This window comes from Lemur catta, chromosome 1 (genome assembly GCF_020740605.2).
Source record: "Lemur catta isolate mLemCat1 chromosome 1, mLemCat1.pri, whole genome shotgun sequence".
NCBI lineage: Eukaryota > Metazoa > Chordata > Mammalia > Primates > Lemuridae > Lemur > Lemur catta.
Window position 1 is genome coordinate 199,801,829 of NC_059128.1, and position 21,416 is coordinate 199,823,244.

The 21,416-nt window shown below is 37.6% G+C and overlaps 1 protein-coding gene across 1 annotated transcript in view; it reads right to left on the reverse strand.

Moving 5' to 3' along the window:
• Positions 1–20,927, reverse strand: part of SPATA16 (spermatogenesis associated 16) — a 247,967-nt gene extending 227,040 nt beyond the window's left edge. The window contains exons 1-2 of the mRNA XM_045539681.1: positions 20,834–20,927; positions 6,804–6,812 (exon numbers count right to left, since the gene is read on the reverse strand). The gene's annotated coding sequence lies outside the window, so the exon portion shown is untranslated. The remainder of the gene's footprint in view (positions 1–6,803; positions 6,813–20,833) is intronic.
• Positions 20,928–21,416: the final 489 nt, after the last annotated feature.

Below are 21,416 nucleotides of genomic sequence, written 5' to 3' on the forward strand. Positions count from 1 at the left end.
AATAACTTTAATTAATATATTCATGGTAAGAGAGGCAGCAATGACAAAGAATTTTACCAGAATATTAGAATCTATAAAAAGAATCAAATAAAAACTCTAGAACTGAGAAATATACTATCTGAAATTAACTCATTAGATGGATTAAACCATCTGTCCCAAACCTTTTTGGCACCAGGGACCAATTTCATGGAAGAAAAATTTTCTTTTTTTTTTTTCAATTAAAAAAAAATTTTTTTTTTTGAGACAGAGTCTCACTCTGTTGCCCAGGCTAGAGGGCCATGGCATCAGCCTAGCTCACAGCAACCTCAAACTCCTGGGCTCAAGTAATCCTCCTGCCTCAGTCTCCTGAGTAGCTGGGACTACAGGCATGCACCACCATGCCTGGCTAATTTTTTCTGTATATTTTTAGTTGTCAATATAATTTCTTTCTATTTTTAGTAGAGACGGGGTCTCGCTTTTGCTCAGGCTAGTCTCGAACTCCTGAGCTCAAACGATCCACCTGCCTCGGCCTCCCAGAGTGCTAGGATTACAGGCATGAGCCACCATGCCCGGCCATGGAAGACAAATTTTCTATGGCCAGGGGTGTGAGGACGGTGATGTGGAGGTAGAGCTTAGGTGGTGATGCAAGTGATGGGGAGCAGCTATAAATACAGATGAAGTTTTACCTGCTTGCCCCCCTCACCTCCTGCTGAGCCCCACCTTCACCATGGGTCTTAAGTTTCATGGAGATATGGATGGGATGGGGGACATAGATCTCTGCAGCCTAATCTCTAACAGGTGGCAGACTGGTAGTGGTCTATGGTCTGGGGGTTGGGGACCGCAGGATTAATCAACATATTAGATATGGCAGAAGACAGATTTAGTAAACTCAATAAAAATTCAATAGAAAACATCTACATTTAAGCAGAGAAGTAAAATAATGGAAAATACAGAAAAAACTTTTAGAGATGTGAAATACAGTGAACAAGTCAAACAGAATGTAGTTGGAGCCCCAGAAGGAGCACAGAGTGAGAAAGAAGCAGAAGCTGGAGAGAATTCCAGGAGAGAATGAAGAGCAATAATAATGTAAATATGTGAATATACATATAAAGTATATGTATACATATAAAAATGAATATGACTGCTATAAATTCACTACATAAACCAATAATAGAAATGTCTCCATAGAGTTTAAAACGTATGTAGAATTAAAAAAGAATAACAATAGCAATACAAAAGATGGGAGGGGGCAAATGGAGTTAAAGTATTCTAATGCTCTAAAATTATAAAGGACTTGGGAAAAATCATTTGTATGAGATTGTAATTGTAAGAAGTGAAGAATTCATGTTGTAATTTCTAGGATAAAAACTAAGGAATATAAAATATAAAATAATATGTAACTAATCAATTAATATAGCAAAAAATTAAAATATTTTTTTATTAATCCAAAAAGTGTGAAAAATAAAAGAGATCAGATAAAAAACTGATAATAATATGGTAGACATAAACCAAAATATGTCAGCAATTACTTTAGATTTAAAAGTACTAAATATTCTACTTAAGAGACTAACATTGTTATACTGGAAAAGGTCACAAAACCAACTATATTCTGCTTCAAAAAGATACACCTTAAATATAAAAACACAGAGAAGCTGAAATAAAATTATGCATAAAATTATAGCAAACATCAACCAAGGGTTTTTATTCCAAGATGGCTGACTAGGAGCATTTCCAGCATGCCTCATCTACTTAGAAGAACCAAAATGTGTGTAGACAATCATACTTCGAATATATTATACAAGAGGGAACACAATAGTTCAATAAAAAAAAGAAGAAAACTATTTAATGAAATAACAGACGAAAACTGTCCAAATCTAGCAAGAGATTTAGACATCCAGGTACAGGATGCTCAGTGATCCCCAGGAAAACACAATGTAAAAAGGAGTTAGCCACTTTAAATAATCAGACTATCTAAAGTCAAAGTGGAAGAACAAATTTTAAAATTAGCAAGAGAAAAACATCTAGTCACCTACAAAGGAAACCCCATCAGAATAACAGCAGACTTCTTAGCAGAAATTTTGTAAGTGAGAAGGGAATAGGATGACATATTCAAAGTGCTGAAAGAAAAAGCTGTTAGTCCAGAATTCTATAGCCAGGAAGATTATGCTTCGTAAATGAAGAAGATACAAAATCTTTCCCAGACAAGCAAATGCTAGGAAATTCATCACCACTAGACTGTCACTACAGGAAATGCTCAAGGAAGTCCTATGTTTGAAAGCAAAATGATAATATTCATCATCATGAAAACACATGAAAGTATAAAACTCACTGGTAAAGCAATACACAAAGGAAGAAGAGAAAGTAGTCAAATTATCCTACTACAGAATTCCATCAAACCACAAATAGAAACAGAGAAAAAGACAGAAACAAAGAATTTATAAAACAACTGGGAAAGTTAACAATATGACAGGAATAAAACCACACATATCAATAATGACCTTGAATGTAAAGGAATTAAATGTTCCACTTAAAAGATATGGATTAGAAGACGGCTAATTTGAGATATTGGTAGCCAGATTATCTCAGAAAGAAGGAAAAGTTTTAGATGGAAAGAAAAAAACTTAGCTCAGTTGTAATTCTGAGGGAGAAGTGCCAGAACCTACCAGAGATTCCACGGGAAGAAGTTGAAGAGCAGAACAAGAAGCAGCAAGATTTTGGCGGAGATTGACCCCTGAGGAATTTAGAGCCCCATGGAAAGTGTAGGTGGGAGTGCTTGTTTTATCTCCCCTCAAAACTCTTGCAGACTACAGGCCCCCGAATTGTTGAAGAGCTTCTCTATCCTCACAAATCCAAAAGCTGCTGACACCAGTGAACTGGAAGCTTCTTGAGAAAAGGGCATCAGGCTGCTAGCTCCCTTGTGGTTACTCCCCCTCACGATAGACCCTAGTGGAGGCAGCAGGCTCTACACTGTTTTTCCACCCATTGTGTGCCTTTTTCCTCCCCAGGGAGCTTCAGCCCTTCAGTTTTCTTGTCACTGGTCCCCAGAAAAAGATTTCCCAACACCTACCCAGACTGTGGTGGCCTCAGGGGGCCATTGGGTCCCAGGAGAACTGTGTGATCCCAGAGCTTGGACTTCAGGGTTGGCTGCCTTCAGGGGAGAAGAGAGTCCACCAAACCAGGGAAGCCCCTCAGGACAAAGGGGATCAGCGTGCTAGCTCTTCTCCTTTTGAACGGTCCTCCTCTTCCTCCCCTCCCCTGCCCACAGTTGCCAATGCAGCTCTGGCAGTTCCCACATGAGTCGGCATGGGTGTCCCAAGGGACGATTAAGCTGGGGCTCTCAGGAGTGTCTGCTTCCCCTCTGTTGGCCTTCCCACCATACCAGGGCTTCCACAGAGAGTAGGTCTCTGGCCTTTCCTCTTAAAGACCTGCAACAGACCAAGGGATGTTTGGACTGTGAACTCGCTGCCTGGCAGCCCTCCCTAGTGTTGCCTGCCTGGCTGCTCCAGCAGAGATGGCATACCTTGAAGTGGAGGGACATTAAGCCTGCTTGAGCACTCTATGGACAACTAGGGACCAGTATGTTTCTCCCTGGCATGGTCAGGTATTAAATTTGGGGATCAGATGACAGTTATGTAGGCCAGAGCCCATACCCCTAGGACTTGATTATATCACTCAGGGGCATGGAGATTTGTAAACTAATCTTGGGAGCAAAGGGAATCTAGGTGGGCAAAGCTAAAAGGAAAGTGTGGTGTGGGTCTGAGCCACAGCACACTCACAGAGCCCCTCTCCCCCAACAGGCAAGCTGTGCTTTCAGTCTGGGGTGAGAGTCTGGGCAGGGAAGCTCCTAGCCCGTGGTGCCATTGCTGGTGAGCTTGGCTAATTTGGGCTGCTGCTTGGAGCCAGAAGCCTGTGGGAGATCAGCAGGGCAAGGGAAGAGGGAGAAGAATAAAACCCACTTCCAATTAGCAGATTGTGAATCCCAGAGTGCCTCTCCCCAATAAGCAGATGTATTGGTTGGGTGGGCTGCTTTAGTCCCTTCCAAAGTTGGTGGCTGGCCCCAGTTTCCTGAGAGCTCACCCTTAACCCCTGCCAAGACAGCCATTATGCCTGCCATTTTGGAGGCTGAATGCAGGCTTACCTTACCCATCCTTACCTAGCCTCATTCCTCCACCCATCTAGGCTGTGGGAAAAGACACGGAAGAGTCTTCTGCATGCTCCAGGGCCCCATCCACCACCTGGGTCATCTGAGTGCTTCCCCCAATTAACTAGAGCTGGACACAGGTCCCCAAAACACCACTGCAAATGGCTCTTTCATGCAGGTGGCAACTACTGTCAGGGAGGACAACTTGTATAGCCCAATATAGCATTTCCTGATCAAATCACACAGGGTGTGGCTGGCTCTTACCCGCAAGTACCACCTATTGATTTAGAGATTAAACTAGGTGTCCCAATATAATTCATACTGTTAAGAAGACCACAGAGCTGGGGAAAGAGGAGGGATTTCAAAGACTTCCATCTCCCCTTCTCAACAAGAGACAGGGAATCTGCCCCTGCACAGAATACACCATTTCTACAGCCTACAAATAACTAGCAATTGAGAAAACCACCACACTAAGAATATCCATAACTGAGGTATCCACCCAGAACCTAGATCCCTATCAAAGTATCCAAAAGCAAAGCCAAAGGTCCTTACCCAACATATGCTATAGGCACACCTTTAAGAGTGAGGGGGAAAGAAAAAGTCCCTACTAAACAAAAGAAAATCCAAAAACAAGAAGTGACAGCTGCTTCAGATGAGAAAGAGTCAGTGGTCAGTGCAAGAACTCTGGAAAGATGAAAAATTAGAGTAAAAGACTCTCCCCTCCCCTCAAATGAGCACATCAACTTCCTAGAAATGGATGCCAACCAAAATGAAAATACTGAAATGACAGATAAAGGATTCCAAATATGAATTCTAAGGAAGCTCAATGAAATCCAAGAGAAAATAGAAAACCAACTCAAAGAAACTAGAAAAATAATTTAGGAAAAGAATGAAAAATTTACTAAAGAGATAGATATATTAAAAAAATAAGTAGAACTTCTGGAAATGAAAAATTTACTTGGAATATATAAAACACAGTAGAAAATTTTAGGAATAGACTAGCACAAGCAGAAGAAAGACTTTCAGAGCTTGAAGACAACTCTTTCAAATTAACCCAACTAGTCAAAAATAAAGAACAAAGATTCAGGAGGAATGAATGCAGTCTCTGAGAAATATGGAATTATGTAAAATAGCAAAATATAGGAATCATAGGCATCCCTGAGGGTGAAGAAGAAAAAGCAAAAGGCATGGAAAACCGATTTGAGAAATTAATTGAGGAAAACTTCCTTCATCTTTCTAGAGATTTAGACATCCACATACCAGAAGCTCTGAAAAACTGGGAGATTCATTGCAAGAGGGGCATCACCAAGGCACATAGTCATCAAACTGGCCAAAGTCAACATGAGGGAGGAAATCCTTTGAGCCATAAGTTGAAAACACCAAGTAACTTACAAAGACAAACCCATTAGACTAACAGTAGACTCCTGAAGAGAAATATTACAAGCCAGAAAGGAATAGGGTCCTATCTTTATTCTCTTTAAACAGAACAACTGCCAGCCAAGAATTTTGTATCCTGCTAAACTAAGTATCATAAATGAAGGAGAAATAAAATCTTCCCTCTGCTAAACTAAGTATCATAAATGAAGGAGAAATAAAATCTTCCCCAAAAAACAAACACTAAGGGAATTTGTCACTACTAAACCTGCCCTATAAGAAATGCTTAAAAGTGTTCTATACATGGGACAGAACAATTGACACCCACTAGTGCAAAATATTAAAAGTTTAACTAAAAGTTATAACTCTTATCTCCTATGAAACAGTAGCACAAGGGAGGGAACAAAGCAACTAGGTAACAATCAAAATCATGGGAGAACAGTATCTTATGTATCAATACTAACACTGAATGTGAACAGTCTTAATGTTCCCCTTAAAAGGTATAGATTGACTGAAAGGATAAAAAAAATATAACCCAAATATATGCTGTCTTGATGAAACCCATATAAATTGCAAAGATTTTCACAGACTCAAGGTAAAGGGGTGGAAAAAAATATTCCATGCAAATGGAAGCCAAAAATGAGCAGGAGTAGCTATTCTCATATCAGATAAAATAAACTATAAATCAATAATGGTAGAAAAAAGATAAAGTTAGTCATTATATAATGATAATGGGATCAATTCAACATAATACTGGAAGTCCTAGCAAGACAAATCAAGCAAGAGAAAGAAATAAAGGGTAATCTAATCGGGAAAGAGGAGGTCAAACTATCCTTGTTTGCTGATGATATAATCTTGTATCTAGAAATCCCTAATGACTCCATCAAAAGACTCATAGAATTTATAAATAAATTCAGCAAAGTATCTGGTTACAAAATGAATGTACACAAATCAGTAGCATTCTTATATACTAATAACAGTCAGGGTGAAAGTCAAATCAAGAAAGTAATACCATTTACAATAGCTGCAAAGAAAATGAAAGACCTAGGGATATACTTTACCAAAGAGGTAAAAAATCTTGACAAGGAGAGATATAAAACACTGATGAAAGAAATCATAGATGACACATACAAATGGAGAAACATCTCATGCTCATGGATGGGAAGAATCAACATTGTTAAAATGTCCATACTACCCAAAGTGATTTACAGGTTCAACAAAACTCCTATCTAAATGCCAATGTCATTTTTCACAGACCTCAGAAAAATAATCCTAAACTTCATATGGAACCAAAAAACATCCTGAAGACCCAAGCAATCTTAATCAAAAAGAACAAATTTAGAGATATCACATTATCTGACTTCAAATTACACTACAAGGATATAGTAACTAAAACAGCATGGTACTGGTTTAATGTTAGAGACATAGGCCACTGGAACAGAATAGAAAACCCAGAAATAAAATCATATAGCTGTGACTAACTGATTTTCAACAAAGCAAACAAAAACATACACTGGGAAAAGGAAGCCCTGTTTAATAAATGGTGCTGGGAAAATTGGAGAGCTACATGCAGAAGAATGAAACAGGCCCCCTATGTCTATACAAAAACTAAGTCAAGATGTATTAAAGACCTAAATGTAAGATTTGAAACCATAAAAATTCTGGAAGAAACCATAGGAAAAACTTTTCTAGACATTGGCTTAGGCAAGGAATTTATGACTAAGACTCCAAAGGCAAATAGAGCAAAATTAAAATAAGTAAATGGGACTTCATTAAATTCAAAAGTTTATGCACAGGAAAGGAAATAATCAACAGAGCAAATAGAGGACCTGTGGAATGGGAGAAAATATTTGCAAACTATACATCCGATAAAGGGCTAATATACACAATCTACAAAAAAGTCAAACAAATCAGCAAGAAAAAGACAACCCCATTAAAAAGTAGGCAAAAGACATGAACAGAATTTTTTTCAAAGGAAGATAGACAAATGGCCAACAGACATATGGAAAAATGCTCAACATCAGTAGTCATCAGGGAAATGCAAATTAAAATGACAATGAGATGTTGTTTTACCCCTATCAGGATGGCCATTATTTAAAAATCAAAAAACAACAGATGTTGGTATGAATGCTGTGAAAAAGCAATGTTTATACACTTGTTGGTGGGATTGTAAATCAGTACAAACTCTATGGGAAACAGTATGGAGATTCCTCAATGAACTAAAAGTAGGCCTACCATTCAATCCACCAATCCCACTACTGAGTATCTACCCAAAGGAAAAGAAACCATTCTATCAAAAAGACACCCATACATGAATGTTTATCACACCGCAATTCACAATCACAAAGATATGGAATCAACTTAAGTGCCCATCAATTTATGAGTGGATAAAGATAATGTGGTACATATATACCATGGAATACTACTACTCGGCCATAAAAAGGAATGAAATAATGTCATTTGCAGCAACTTAGGTGGAACTAAAGACCATAATCCTAAGTGAAGTATCTCAGAATTGGAAAAACAAACCCCAGTATTTCACTAATAAGTGGGAGCTAATTGAGGGTACACATGGTTATAAAGTGGTGTGAAGGACATTGGAAACTAGGAAGGGCAGAGGGTAGGGGGAGTGAGAGGTAAAAATTTACCTGTCGGGTACAACATACACTATTCTGGTGACAGGAACATTAAAACTCCTGACTTCAGCATTATACAATTCATCTATGTAACAAGAACATTTGTACCCCCCAATATTTTGAAATGATAACTAGAATCTATTTAGAACTCAGGAAAATCAGCAAGAAAAAAATCAAACAACCCTATCAAAAAGTGGGCAAAGGACATGAATACAAAATTTCAAAAGAAGACAGAAGAATGGCCAAAAAACATATGAAAAAATGCTCAACATCTCTAATCATCAGGGAAATGCAAATCAAAATCACAATGAGGTATCACTCCAGTGAGAATGGCCCTTATCAAAAAGTCCCCAAACAATAAATGTCGGTGAGGATGAGGAGAGATAGGAGCACTCATACACTACTGGTGGGACTGAAAACTAGTGCAACCTTTGTGGAAAGCAATATGGAGATACCTTAAACAAATACAAGTAGACCTACCATTTGATCCAGAAATTCCATTATTGGGCATCTACCCAAAAGAACAAAAGACATTCTATAAAAAAGACATCTGCACTCGAATGTTTATAGCAGCACAATTCACAATTGCAAAGATGTGGAAACAACCCAAGTGCTCATCAATACATGAGTGGATTAATAAAATGTGGTATATGTATACCATGGAGTACTACTCAGCTATAAGAAATAATGGTGATATAGCACCTCTTATATTTTCCTGAATAGAGCTGGAACCCATTCTACTAAGTGAAATATCCCAAGAATGGAAAAATAAGCACCACACTGTACTCACCATCAAATTGGTTTCACTGATCATCACCTAAGAGCACACTTAGGAATAACATTAATTGGGTGTTGGGCAGATGTGGGGGTGGGGAGGGGATGGGATGGGTGTTTACATACATAATGAGTGTGATGCACACCGTCTGGGTGATGAACATGCTTGAAGCTCTGACTGAGTGGGGGACAAGGGCAATATACATAACCTAAACTTTTGTACCCTCATAATATACTGAAATAAAAAAAAGATATATGTTGGCAGAACGGAAAAAAAAACCCCCAATGATCCAACTATATGATGCTTTCAAGAAAACCACCTTACTTGCAAAGACAAATAGACTGAAAGTAAAGGGGTAGAAAATGATATTTCATCCAAACAGAAGCCAAAAGTGAGCAGGAGTAGCTATATATATACATATCAGATAAAACAGACATTAAATCAAGGCATTAAGAAATAGACAAAGAATCTCATTACATAATGATAAAGGTATTGATTCAGGAAGAGGATATTACAGTTCTAAATGTATATGCACTCAACAATAGAGCATATAGATTCATAAAACAAATATTACTAGACTTAAAGAGAGAGACAGCAATGCTAGAATAGTGGGTGATGTCAACACCCCCCTCATAGTGCTAGACAGACCATCTAGACAAAAAACCAATGAAGAAACTTTGGATTTAAATTGGACTTCAGACCAAATGGACCTAACAGACATTTATAGAACATTCTACCCAACAACTACAGAACGTAAATTTTTTTCATCAGCACACGGAACATTCTCCAAGATAGTCCATATGTTAGGCCACAAAACCAGTCTCAGCAACTTAAAGAAAGTTGAAATCATATCAAGTATCTTTTCAGACCACAGTGGAATAAAATTAGAAATCAATATCAGGAGGAACTTCGGAAACTATACAAATGCATGGAAATTAAACAACATGCTTCCGAACAATCATTTGTCAACAAAAAAATTAAGATGAAAATTTAAAAAATTTTTGAAACAAATGAAAATAAAGAGACAACATACCCAAACCTGTGGGATACAGTAAAAGCCATGGTCAGAGGGAAGTTTATAGCATTAAATGCCTGTCACTAAAGCTGAAGGATTACAAATTAACAAACTAATAACCCACCTCAAAAATTAGAAAAGAAAGAACAAACCAAATCCAAAATTAGTAAAAGGAAAAAAATACTATTAAAGATCAGAGGTCTCTACATGAAATAGAGACCGAAAAAAAAAAAAACACAAAAAAAACAAAAACAAAGGATCAATGAAAAAAAGTTGGTACTTTGAAAATATAAACAAAATTGATAAAACTGTTAGCTAGGCTAACCAAGAAAAAGACAGAAGACCCAGATAAACTAAATCAGAAATGAAAAGGGAGACATTACAACTGATACAAAAGATACAATTGATACAGAAGATCATCAGAGACCATTATGAACAAATATTGCTCACAAACTAGAAAATCACAAGGAAATAGATGAATTCCTAAAAACATACACCCTCTCATGATTGAACCAGGAAGAAATAGAACTCCTGAATAGACCAATAATGAGTAGCAAGATTGAATGAGTAATAAAAATCTCCCAAAAAATAAAAGCCCAGGACCAGATGGATCCACAGCTGAATTCTGCCAACCATGCAAAGAACTAATACCAATTCTCCTGAAACTGTTCCAAAAAACAGGAGGGGGGAATTCTCCCTAACTCATTCTATGAGGCCAGTATAACTCTAATACTAAAACTAGAAAAGGACATACATAAAAGGAAAACTACAGGCCAATATTCCTGATAAACACAGATGCAAAAACCCTCAGCAAAATACTAGCCAACCAAATTCAACAGCACATCAAAAGATATTACACCATGATCAAGTGGATTTTATACCAGGGAGGCAAGGGTGGTTCAATATATGCAAATCTATAAATATGACACATTACTTAAATAGAATTTAGGACAAAAACCATATGATCATTTCAACAGACCCAGAAAAGCCATTTGATAAAATTCAGCAACACTTCATGATAAAAGCCACCAACAAACGAGGCATGGGAGGAACATACCTCAAAATAATGAAGGCCACTTACGACAAACCCATAGCCAACCTCATACCTAATAGGGAAAAGTTGAAAGTATTTTTTCTAAGCACTGGAACAAGACGAGGTGTACTCTTTCATCACTCCTATTCAACATAGCATTGGAATTTCTAGCCAGAACAATCAGGCAAGAAAAAGATATAAAAGACAGTTAAATGGGAAAAGAGGAAGTCAAATTATCCCTGTTTGCTGATGATAATATCTTATATCTAGAAAAACCTAAAAACTCCACCAAAAATCTCTTAGATTTGATAAAGACATTTAGTAAAGTTGCAGAATACAAAATCAATCTACAAAAATCAATGTTTCTATACACCAATAATGATCTGAGAATCAAGAAGGGAATTCCATTTATAATAGCCACATACAAAAAAAAAATCTAAGAATAAATTTAACCAAGGAGGTGAAAGACCTCTGCAACGAAAACTACAAAACAGTGATGAAAGAAATTGTAGATGACACAAACAAATGGAAAAACATCCCATGCCCGTGGATTGGAAGAATTATTAATAATATCATTAAAATTACCATATTGCTCAAAGTGATCTACAAATTAAATGCAATCTCTATGAAAATACCGACATTTTCCACAGAAGTATAAAGAAAAATCCTAAAATTCCTATGAAATGAAAAAGGAGTCTGAATAGTCAAAGCAATCCTAAACAAAAAGAACAAAGCTGGAGGCATCACATCATCAAACTTCAAATTATATTACAAGGCTATAGTAACCAAAACAGAATAGTAATGGTATCACAATAGACACATAGATTAATAGAAGAATATAGAAGCCAGACATAAAGCCACATATTTGCAGCTAACTGATCTTTGACAAAGCGGACGAGAACACACACTGGGAAAGGACACCCTTTGCAGTAGATGGTGCTGGGGAAATTGGATTGCCATATTCAGAAGAGTGAAACTGGGCCTGTATCTCTCACCATACACAAAAATCAACTCAAGATGTATTAAAGAGTTAAACGTAAGACCTGAACCTTTAAAAATACTGAAGAAAATCTTGGGAAAATTCTTCTGGATATTAGTCTAGGCAAAGAATTTATGACTAAGACCTCAAAAGCACAGGTTAACAAGAACAAAAACAGACAAATGGGTCTTTAAACTAAAAAGCTTCTGCACAGCAAAAGAAATAATCAACAGAATTAGCAGACAACTCACAGAATGGGAGAAAGTATTTGCAAACTATTCATCTGACAGAGGACTAATATCCAGAATATTACAAGGAACTCCAAACAATAACTACAATAACAACAAACCCCCAAATAATCCCATTAAAAATTGGGCCAAGAACATGCATAGACATTTTTCAAAAGAAGATGTACAATTGGCCAATAGTTATATGAGAAAATGCTCACTAATCATCAGAGAAATGCAAATTAAAACCACAATGAGACATCATCTTACCCTAGTCAGAATGGTTATTATTAAAAAGATAAAAAATAACAGATGTTGGCCAGGATGCAGAGAGAAGGGATTGCTTATGCACTGTAGATGGGAATGCAAATTAGTACAACCTCTATGGAAATTAGTATGGAAACTTCTCAAAGAACTGAAAATAGAACTACCATTCAATTTAGCAATCCCACTACTGGGTATCTATCCAAAGGAAAAGATATCAATGTATCAAAAAGATACCTGCACTCATGCGTTTATTACAGCACTATTCACAATAGCAAGGACAGGGAATCAACCTAAGTGTCCATCAACAGATGATTAAATAGAGAAAATGTAGTAAATATACACAATAGAATAATATTCAGCCATAAAAAAGAAAGAGATCATGTCTTTTGCAGCAACATGGATGGATCTGGAGATCATTATGTTAAGGGAAACAAGCCAGTCACAGAAAGACAAATATTGCATATTGTCACTCACAAGTGAGTGCTTAAAAAGATGTAGTACACATGGATATGGAGAGTGGAATGATAGGCAATGGAGGCTCAGAAGGGTGAGGGCATGGGAGGGGTGTGGATGATGAGAAATTACTTAAGGGGTACAATGTATGCGATTCAAGTGATCGATACCCAAAAAGGCCTGACTTGACTACCAAGTGCATGCAACAAAATTGCATTTGTACCCCATACATTCATATAAATAAATTAAAAAATCAACCAAGATAATGGGACAGTTCTACCAATATCAGACAAAGTAGGCTTTATAGAAGGAAGCATTACTGGAAGTAAAAAAGGTGTGCTAGTTATTAATTTATGGTCCCTTAGCTCCAAGCCTACATATCAAACTATATTGATACTGGAACCGAACTCTGCAGACAATACTTTTATTTTTCCAATTGGATGAAAGTTAGACTCTTCCAATAAAATATACTGGAGAAACACTGCAAAGCTGGAAGAGGAAGAAGGGACTTTTTCTTCTTATAATGTTCTGTTTAGGCCAGCAGCATGTGTGTCAATTTGTAGGGGTCCAAGCAGCATCTGCCACTGCAGTGGGGGCCCTCACAGTTCGGTGAAGGTGTTCTTTCGTCAAGTTTCTTCACCATCACAGCTACACTGCTCTCCCTGTTCTTAGGCAATTGAATCCCATTTCAGTGAGTTCCCCTAGCAGCCGCAGTCTCCCCTCAGGGATCTGAAACTTAGCCTTGTATGATCTCCTCTGAGGTTCCAGGTTACTTCCTTGTCCATGTTTCCTCATCCCCAAGGATGCTGCAGTTTCTATTTCTATAATTCTTCCGGTTCTCTTTCTATCCCTTCTAGTAGTTAGCCACTTTTTATCCAGTTAGCAATTCTTTGTTGTAAATCTATTTAATCTAGTTTTTTTTTTTTCTGACTGTACCTGAACGGATACAGAAGGATATTTTATAGTAAAAAGGGGACTATAAAGGAGAATATAGCACAACTTTTTTTTTTTTTTCCCGAGACAGGGTCTCACTTTGTCACCTGATCTAGAGCGCAGTGGTGTCATCACAATTCACTGCAACTTCAAACTCCTGGGCTCAAGCGATCCTCCTCCCTCAGCCTCCTGAGTAGCTGGGACTACAGGTGTGCATCAACATGCCCAGATAATTTTTTTATTTTTTTGTAGAGACGGGGTGGTCTTGCTCTTCTTGCTCAGGCTGGTCTCAAACTCCTGACCTCTCAACTCAGCTCCCCAGAATGCAAGGACTACAGATGTGAGCCACCATGCCCAGCCTGATAGCACAATTTAAAATCTGTATTCCATCAATAACATGGCTTTAAAATACATAAAGTGAAAATTGACAAATAAAAGGAGAAATTGACCAATATCCAATCATAGTGGGAAATTTTAACATACCCCTGTCAACAGCTGATGGAATTTCAGACCAGAAAGGAAGGAAGGAAAGAAAAAGGAAATTAAAAACAAAAACACCTTTAAGAACGTGGAAGCTCTGTGTAACACATGTCACAAACTTGACTGAACTTCCCTGTGTAAAATCCCCCCACCAGAGAGCATCAGAGTGTGCATTCTTTTCAAATGCGTCTGAAACTTTTACCAAAGTTGACCATGGCTCACTCATAAGTGAAGCCACAACAAATTTCACATTTTATATAGACATACAAAGGGCCAACAATAGCCATGTTAATCTTGAAGAACAAAGCTGGAGGACTTTGCCAGACATTGAGAATTATTATAAATAAAGATACAGTAATTAAGGCAGCATGTTTTTGGTGCAAGGATAAACAATTAGACCACCTGAATGGAATAAAAAGTCCATTAGTAGACCCACTGAAACCTCATTGAATTTATGATGAGTTACTTTGCCATGCAATGGGAATGCTATGGTTTGAGTGTGTCCCCCAAAAGTTCATGTGCAGAAAGCCTGGTCCTTATCTCAGTGTGGCAGTGTTGGGAGGTGAGGCTTAGTGGGAAGTTTGGGTTATAGGGGCAGGTCCCTTATGACTAAATGAATGCCAAGTGCATTCTTACTCTCATAGGACTAAATTAGTTACCGCAAGAACAAGTTGTTATAAAGCAAGGCTGCCTCTTGTGCAGCCTTTTTTTGTACACCTGCTTTTCTTCTGCTTCTCCACCATGTTGTGACACAGCCCAAGGTGCCCACCAGAAGCTGGGCAGATGCCAGCACCATGCTTCTTGGATCTCCCACCCTCCAGAATCACAGGCCAAATAAATCTCTTTTCTTTATAAGTTACCCAGTCTCAGGTATTCTGTTAGAGCAACAAAAAACAGTCTAAGCCAGAAAATAGAATTATGTTCTTTTTCATAAATGGTGCTGGCCTAAGTCAAATGCAAAAAAATGAATTTTGATGCCTACCTTACATAATGCACAAGAAAAAAAATCAATTCCAAATATATTGCAAAACTAAATGTAAAAAAAAATTAATGCTTTTAGAAGAAAACAGAATGTTTTCATGACCTAGGCCAAAATTTCTTAAGCTGAACATAAAAGAAAATAAATTGGATTATATTATGCATAATAACTTTTGTTCATCAAAACAAATCATTAAAAAATGAAAAGACAATTCATGGAAGGAGAGAAAATATCTGTAATACAGATATTTGACATGGACTCACATCCAGAATGTATGAAGAACTTCTATGAAAGAAGACAGATGAAAAAGACCCAGTAGAGAAATGGGCAAAAATTTTTAATAGACAGTCACAAAACAGTATCTCCAAATGGCCAGTAAACTCATGAAAAGATTATCAACTTCACTAGTCATCAAGGCGCTGCAAATTGAAACCACTTTGATACCACAACAAATCCACCACAATGGCTAAAATTAAGAAGACTGACAATATCCAGTATTGGCAAGTATAAGGCATAACTGTAACTTTTACTCATTACAAATATCCAACATTTCTGGATCTGAGAGCTGGTTACACAAATGTGTTCCTTTGTTTTTTTTTTTTTTTTGAGACAGAGTCTTGCTTTGTTGCCCAGGCTAGAGTGAGTGCTGTGGCATCTGCCTAGCTCACAGCAACCTCAAACTCTGGGCTTAAGCGATCCTACTGCCTCAGCCTCCTGAGTAACTGGGACTACAGGCATGCGCCACCATGCCCGGCTAATTTTTTCTATATAGATTTTAGTTGGCCAGATAATTTCTTTCTATTTTTAGTAGAGATGGGGTCTCACTCTTACTCAGGCTGGTCTCGAACTCCTGAGCTCAAACGATCTGCCTGCCTCGGCCTCCCAGAGTGCTAGGATTACAGGCGTGAGCCACCATGCCCAGCCAAATGTGTTCCTTTGATTTAAAAAAATCACTAATCTATACACTTATAATTTGTATATTTTACTATTAATAAGTGTATGTTATACATAAATACAATGTTTACATTAAGAAAATCACGGGTCAGAACAGCTTGAAATTTCACATATCAAAGACTCTGCATTTACCGAAGGCAGGTCTTCCATAAACATATGTCCCCTACTTGCAATCTCTGCATTGTCTGAGAATATGTATGGGGGAGGCAGGGTAAGAATTTGATAGTCAGGAGGGTTTTGTTCCCCAAAAAATTCTCCAGGAGGGCAAAACCACAAATGAAATGCAGTTCATGTGAGTTGCTTGGAAATTATCAGACAGTATATGTTGGGAAGACGGAAGAGATTCCCTGACTACACTTCTAAAGGCTCCAAAAAGCCTGGATAAACAGCAATGGACATGCAAAAATTGCTCACTTTCATTGTCATAATTTTTGAAATTTAGTTATGGAAAGGGGAGGAGAAAAACCTCATTTGCTTTCTCATGACTTGACCTCCTGCAGCTGTTCGTCATAATAATTGGGAAATATAGCGACTTAATGACCAGATCAATGACTTCAGGTTCAACCTTACCTCACTCAACACCCAATCCTAGGGAAAAGGTGAGAAGAAGGATATCTCAATAGAGGCCAGTGAAAAGCAGAGAAGACGTTGACACAAGGTGCCTTCCCTACTCTGCAGCCATATAGATGAATAACCTTTTTCTGTCTTCCTTCTTGGGAAGAAGGAAAAAAAATGGTGACTACTTGAGAGAGAAAAATAGATTCGAAAGAGAATTTGAACCCAAAGAAGCTATTTTAAAGCATTACTGAGTTATCTCTGATTGGAAAGTTTAAAAAGTCCCTCTCCCCATTCCCACATTCCAACAGTGGTAGAAATGGGGCCAAAGCTCTGTGAGTTCTGCTATAAAAATAAATTTTGTCTGCCTCTTATATCATGCTTTATATAAATCAGCCTGTACCAGTGTAGGGCAACACCTCTAGGTGTCACTGTCCCAGGCAGAAGCAGCACTCTCAAGCCTGGGGGAAGAGATGAGTTAGGCTCTGGGGGGACTTTTTCAAATGGCACTTTCCTCCTCTTCAACTCCATCCCATTATCTTAAGAGTATATTGTAGATTTGAAAGATCTGGAAGAATGAAAATATATTGAGAATTAGGGAGGTCAAAAATATGTGGAAAACAGAAATGATCACCTGCCATTGAAAGATAAAAACAAAACCAGATGACCTGTTTAGTGTAGCTGCTGGTCTAACAAATTCTGTGACAATAGACAGAGTAACATGAAGGTCCGTGGAAGACAAGATCTGTGGGAGAAGACATAGCAACTGCAGAAGACAAAGCTCTTAGGACTTGCAGAATGTCCTTCATTTTGTACATTCGTGGAATTGGCCTATGAATGTATGGGCAACATCTTGAAGGTATTTCTGTACATAGGTTGCTGGGTTGAAATATTTAAATTCATAAATGCTGTCAATTTTAATGTATTTCAAATCTTTCCCCTCAATCTGGTAATGACCCTCGTGTTCAATGTGATCTTAACTACATCAGTGATTATAAAAGATGAGGAAATTAACTGAGAGATCTGAACTTTTGAAAGCCTTTAATTAAGGCTTGGCCCCAATATCTAAGGAGATTTAAGTGCTTTCTATGTGTTTATTCCTCCATTGTGCTCCTCAGAGGAGGATCCCATGGACTCTCAACACTCTCTCTCTCTACTTTCCTGGAGACTAGATAGGTTTAGACATATGTGCTAGAGAGAACTATTTTGATTCTTTTTTTCTGCACCTTAAATTTAGGTTTCCAAATGTCTGTTCAACAGGGATGTAAAGCGGTTATTAAGTACAAGTTTTGCTCCTTACACCTTCAAGTTAACAAAATTGAGGTGATTTCTAACAACTTAAATGCACACTTTTTTATGGAGGGGGGGTGATAATACAATATCTTCTCAAGCTATAACAGGTGATCATTCAAGACAGCATTGAATTCTTCTGCTTGAGCTATGCTGGCTAATAGGAATTTAAGTGAGAACCGGTGGGAAATCACTGAAGCATTCATGCATGTGAAATCAGATGAACACCCACAATGTGGAATTTCCTAAGGCAAGTTATTCTAGCGGAGAGGCACAGACCAGGTTTAGTGCCAGTAACTTTTAAACTAGCATGTGGAGCTATCAGCCTAATAAACAATAAGGTAAAGGTGTCCGAAAAAAGCAAGACCTATATTTTCAAATACATTTAAAAAATATCAGCTCAGACAGTTATATACAATTCCCTTCCTCTGAAGAAAGGAATTTAATCTTTTTAAATTTTGATTCCATATATTAATGCTTACTTTTGAAAGGCATGTGTACAACTTATTTAAGTAAATCTAAAATAAATAGCAAGATAGAACAACTAAGTCATCTATGAAAAGGAATTGAAATCAGGAGCTGATTTCTATTCAGTAATTATAATACTAGTCTTCCTGAAACATTTCCTTTTAAATGGTCTTACTTAAAACCACATCAATTTTCCACTTGTAATGCAATTCTAGATTGCAGTGTGACTTTAGCTTCAGTTCCTACTCATGAAGGTTAAAGAGACACATTGTAACACTAAATCTTGTGTCAAATTACCTTTGAAGTTGCCCACATTGTGAAAGATTAGTGGTTCAAATGCATGAATTCTGTACATTTCAGAATAGACATACATAGGTGTACAGAGATCTATATAATATGGAATATGTAATAAATTTACCCTGGAAACTTCCAAAAATGTAGAGAGAAAGCTGAATCTTTACCCTCAGGTTATTTTGTAATAATTTTCCCCAACATGAGGCGAATTTGGAATGATGCTATTATGTTATAGCCATTGGCTACTCAGTTTTCTCCTTTACAAAATGGGGTTAATGGTAATATTAATACCTGCCTCATGTAGTTGAGAAGAGTAATAGAAGAAGATTGCCTGATAATAGTAAGAGCTCAATAAATATTAACTGTTATTCTATCATTATCATTATTTTTATTATTGCTGTTATTATTCCTCAGCAATTTTTAAAAATTAGACGATTAAGAAAATGCTCTTTCTATTGGACAGATGGCTCATGCTCATTCATCGTGTATGTTTTGATATTTAGCCAGAGCTGCGATAAATTAGTCTCTATTTTGGCGCTCTTTAAGCTAGACTGCTGTAATAGTTTATTGTATAACATCTTTGAAAAAATTCAGCAAGGCTCTTCATGAGTGCAAAATGTTACAACTTGAATGTTACTTTCCAAGATGACTCAATATATTCTACACTAGTTGAGAGACAAGATTCTGGACTCCCTGATGTAAAAGGATTTAAAAACCCTTGAGCATATGGTGTTGGTATAACTTTTGTTACCATGTCATACCATTGTTGGAGTGCCTATTCATCTATTTTGAACTGATGTGTCACATAAAATGAAAAAATGCAACAATTTGCAGCCAAATTCTATGTATAGGGATATAGCTTTTGTCACTGGGTATCTCAATTACAAGAAGTTCTCCTGCAGAAAGGAATAAACTGTAGGTTTATGCCTGGAGATCATTTTAGGGTTCTGCATCTCATGATTCAGGTTCATTTGTTGTTTTAAGTTGTAATCAGTTTACAAGGTGCGGGTTTCACTGTTCAGAAGATGAACAACTCTTGGAAGTTGAACAATTTCATGAACTTAGGATAGTTTCTGTTACAATATTGTTAGTAAGTTAAATTTAATCATAAGAGGCTAACCAAAAGTACCTATCAATACAAAATAAGTTTTCATACATTTATTTCAAACTAGTGGCTTACTAAAAATGGCAACCACTTCCCTGATGCTTCAAAAACAGAGACTCTTACTTAGGCTTGTAAATATTTTTGAGGGCTAAGAAATAGGAAATGCAAATTTTAAACAAAATGACAGCTATTTTTCATTGCTCATGCTGAACCACCTTTGAAAGGCAGGGTCCTTGTGGAAAGACACCCATTCATACATTCATTCATACATCAAGCATTTCATGCAAACCATGACGTTAGGATACAAAGATGATGACATGCTCTGTGTCTTAGAGAGAGGAACTCAGTTTGTCTCTCTCCCTAAAACCCTCCTCCGTGACACTCAATGTCTTGTATCCACGGTAATATCTTGAGTTACGGAGACAACAGCCCATACTGCAAATGATAAGTCAAACCTGAATTCTGAAATTGTCACTTCTCACTTGACCAGAAGTAGATGTCCTCAAATTATACACTTTACTAGGAAAATACAAGTTAGGATAAAGCAAAACAAAAACAAACAAACAAAAATCTATTACTGAGAAACCAAGTGGAATCTTAGCCTTTCCTTTCTCATCACAGTTGGGATGGGGTAGGGTGTGCCCGTGTGGCGGACAGGCAACCACTCTGGAACGCCCGGTCTTCTCACTGCCCACAGGAGATGGTTTCTTGGTTACTTACTGGGACTATCTACAAGCAACATTCCTCATTCCTCAGGCGGGAAGGAAGAAAGAAGCTCCTGTTTTTCCAACTTACTCAAGCTTTCCCCCTGAGGTCACCTCCCTTCCTTCCCATCAAGCCACTGAACTGAAAAAGTTTTAAATGGGCAGACCTGCTTCTCTTCCTACCTTGGAAACTGTGGCTCAGCCCAGCGGGAGCGGGCGAAGCTCCGGATGCCTCAAGGCAGCCGCATCTGCCCACGTCGGGCTCCAAACGTCCCAATCCAAGGCCGCACTGGTCAGTTGCTCGCGTGGGCGACTGCGTTTGAAGCATCACGTTCCACGAGGCCTGCCCAGCCCACACGTCGGTAGGGCTACAGACCCCTCCCTATTCTTTTCTCTGTGCTGCACCTGGTGTTTGCCATCATAAAATCAACATAGGTTTATATTTTTCCGTTCAGATTCTAAGAGTAATATGATGATTAAAATGATTTGAAAAATGTGGGAAGATGTACATAAAATAAAACTTACCTGTATTCTAAGGAGAAGCAGTAAGAACATTTTAGTGTGTATCTTTGAAGTCTCTTTACTATGCATAAATATTAAAAAATAAATGGATCGTGCTTCTTTTCTGCCTCTTTCACACACAAATACATAGGTATGCTATTCACTTTATAAATACACTTTATAAAGGTTTGCATATCTTTTTAAAGGAAAATATTTTAAAATTATTTTTACTCGAAAACATACATATGTAGGAGTTTATAAATCCTACTTATAT